Here is a 3,824-nt window from a genome sequence, read left to right as displayed (position 1 = left end):
GTCAGCAGCGGCACTCTGCTTAGTGGCAGCATAAAGCTGAGAAACTGGGGTAGGGTAAGATGTCTTTAAGGAAGACTTGAGGTCATTCCTTGATGTTGTAAGCCACTGCTCACTGGGTACTGGGGTAGGCCTGCATTGTAGTTGTTGGGGCCCCAAGCCTATGGGCCCCGGCTCCCGTTTCCCAAGAGGATTGACAATACATTCCCACTTTTATCAGTTTTTGAACGGCATTCATTGGTCCAATGTCGACCCTTGCCACATCATTTACACATATCAGATGGTAACCTTTTTCCTTTTAGAGCAGAAGAGCCTAATTTTTTCCAGCATTCCTTTTTAAAATGACCAGGTTTCCCACATTGATAGCATATACCTTGTTTAGAATTACCTTTTAAAGCCTTAGAAAGTGCCCCAGCAAACAATTGATCATTGTAAATAGCTCCTCCAACACCTGCACAAGCCCGAATGTATTCATCTAAATCAGCTCCACTAGCTTTTAGAGGACGCAGCAATTTTTGGCACTTGGGATTAGCACTCTCAAAAGCCAGAGTATCCAAAAGAATTTTAGCAGCAGGGCCTGAACCTACAATCTTTAATACAGCATCTTGAAGACGAACTACAAAATCTGGATACAGCTCAGTGGCTCCTTGTAGGATCTTTACAAAATATAAAGAAGTTTTACCCGCTATTTCAACCTTAGTCCATGCTTTTATAAACAAGGCTTTAATCTGAGTGAGAGAAATATCATCTAGGCCTGCCTGAGCCTGAGCATTAACAGTGGCGTATTGTCCTGAACCTGTAAGCTGCTCTTCAGTAGGTCCTGGGGGATTTTGGGTAGCATTTTTTCTAGCTTGTACTCTTGCTTCCTCCCACCACCAACTTCTTAATTGAAGCCATTGCGAACGATCAAGGACATCCTGTCCCAACGTTTCTCAGTCAATAGGAATCATCATATGTTCTGAAGAGAAGGAATCGAGAAGGCCAGGAACAAATGGTGACTGAGGTCCATAATTATAAATTGCAGCTTTCATTTCTTTCAAAAATTTAAATTGTAGGGCTGTAAAAGTCACATTCTGGCCACCCTTTGGGAACTGAGTATTGGGGCTGAAACCAGCCCATGTTATTGGGAATAAATTTAATTCCTCGAAATCATCCCTTTCCTTCGATTCCTTCTTTTCTCCTACAGGAGGAAAAGGCGCAGAGAAAACCTGACCTGACATAGGCAAAGAGGTTGGAGGTGGAGGCAAAGGGAAATCTTTTTCAAGGTAACAGGGAAGGCTCGTGGTGGAGAGATAGGAGAAACAGAAGCAGCGACACCTTGCAATTGTAACAACTGTTGTAACATCTCTAAAATAAGCTGCAAATCAGAATTTCCTTCAGATGAAGGAGGCATTAGCTCTTCTTCCAATTCCTTGTCCTCAGCAACCGGGGCGTAAATATGTTTCTCTCTAGGATCATTCCTCTCTAAAGCTTCAGATGCCTCACCTCCTGTGGCAGTATTGTCACACTCTGAGTCAGTTTCAAGTTACTCTAATGCCTGAGTAATGGAACAACACAAAGTCCACAAAGTCAGAGGCATCATTTGCCCCCACTGATGAGCTCAACGCAGGACTTTAACCACTTGTAACCATTCCTTTCGATTTAATTGCACTTTGGTTTGATATTGAAACCAATAACAATGTTGTTCAACATGGGCAAACAATCACTTCAAAATCTTATGTTCCTTAACTAACTTCTACTCCTATAGACATCAACAGTCCCTGGAGTAACCGCAAATATTCTGAAGCCAGAGAGGTGGAATTCCCCATAATTTTCCCGTGGGTCCCCCTTCACTTATTTATTTATCTGCCCGCGGTCTCCCCGCGCCTGCCTGGGGTGTTCCCCCTCTGGTTCCTTGCTCTTGTGGAGCCAAGGACCCTACTAGCTGCACCAGATGTTGGGGTCCACGTGTTTCCTAAACAAAGGAATGAACACAGAAGACAACACAAGACAAACATGGCGGCGTCCCTGAATGACACGCTCTGCTTTATTTTATACAGTCGTTTGTGGAATGTTACCAAGTCACAAGATGCATTATTGTTTTTCTGACCTTTCCCTGACTTTCTGGATTTTCAAGATGTTTACACATAAACAAGCCCCCAGGGTCTGCCGTTTGCAGCTGGTTCCCTTGTCCTCCCTGCAAACAGGGAAGGAACACCCTGCTTTGTTAGCAAGAGCAGGACTTATCGGGAACATCTCATTTGTGAGCACGTAGTCCTCTACAATCCCCCACAGCAACCACAGCAAGCCCAGCCCAATGAGAGTCTGAACTCAGGCATACCTTACCCTGCACCTACCTGATGGTCTTTGTCTACTTGCCTGTTAGTTGAAGACAACATAATCTCTTGGGAGCTCTATAGCCTTGCCCACCACCTGATCCTCCCTATACTGCCACAGCTGATGTGCTCTTGAAAGTGCTGAGAGGCGTGAAGTTAGATCACATCACAGGATTCTTTGTAGACACTCCCCACTACCAGCCCAGAGCCTGGTAGCTCCACTGAGTGGCTAGATCTGCAAGAGAAGTAACAATCATTGAAGTTCAACTCTCAGGCAGCCCTATTCCTAATAAAAAGGGGAGATAAGCACATCAAGGGAGTATCCCATGAGACAAAAGAATCTGAAGAGCAGCCTTTGAGGCCCAGATTTTCCCTCTGTCATAGTCTACCCAAATGAGAAGGAACCAGAATAACAATTCTGCTAATATGACAAAACAAGGTTTTATAACGCCCCCAGAAGATCATACTAGTTAACAGCAATGGATCTAAACCAAGACAGAATCTCTGAATTGCCAGAGAAATAATTCAGGAGGTCGACTATTAAGCCAATCAAAAAGGCACCAGAGAAAGGTGAAGTCCAATTTTAAAAAAAAAAAGAAAAAAAAACTATAAGATACAAAAGGAAAAATATCTAGTGAAATAGCATAATTAACATACAATCACAACTTCTGAAAATGAAGGACACATCTAGAAAATTGAAAAATGCACTGAAAAGTCTCAGCAACATAAATGAACAAGGAGGAGGAAGATCTTCAGAGCTTGAAGACAAGTTTTTCAAATTGACCCAATCTGACAATGACAAAGTAAAGAGAATTTAAAAAATTTAAGGAGCCTCCAAGAAGTTTGGGATAATGTTAAGTGACCAAACTGAAGTATAATTGATGTTCCTGAGGAAGAAATTTAAAAGTTTGGAAAATATATTTGAGGGAATAATTGAGGAAAACTTCCCCAACCTTGCTAGAGATCCATCCAAATACAAGAAGCTCACAGAACACCTGCAAAATTCATCACAAAAACACCATTGCCTAGGCATATAGTAATCAGATTGTCTAAAGTCAAGACAATGAAAAGAATCTTAAGAGCTATGAGGCAAAATCATCAGATAACCTTTTTAAAAAACCACTTTCTCAACAGAAACCCTAATAATTAGAAGGGTTTGGGGTCCTATCTTTAGCCTCCTTAAGCAAAACAATTGTCAGCCAAGAATTTTGCATCCAGTAAAACTAAACTTCATAAATGAAGGAAAGATACAGTCTTTTTCAGACAAACAAATGCTGAGAGAATTCACCACTTGCCAAGCCAGCACTACAAGAACTGCTAAAAGGAGTTCTAAATTTTGAAAAGAAGTCCTCAAAATACACCAAAATAGAATCTCCTTAAAGCGTATATCTCATAGGACCCATACAACAACATTTTTTAAAAAAACAAACAAACAAACAAACAAAAAAACAAGGTTTTTCAGGCAAAAAATAGCATGATGAATAAAGTAGTACCTCAGATCTCAATACTAAC

The sequence above is a fragment of the Colobus angolensis genome, unplaced genomic scaffold, assembly GCF_000951035.1.
Source record: "Colobus angolensis palliatus isolate OR3802 unplaced genomic scaffold, Cang.pa_1.0 Scaffold737, whole genome shotgun sequence".
NCBI lineage: Eukaryota > Metazoa > Chordata > Mammalia > Primates > Cercopithecidae > Colobus > Colobus angolensis.
The sequence above is the reverse complement of the archived record's forward strand: the minus strand, read 5'-3'. Positions refer to the sequence as shown.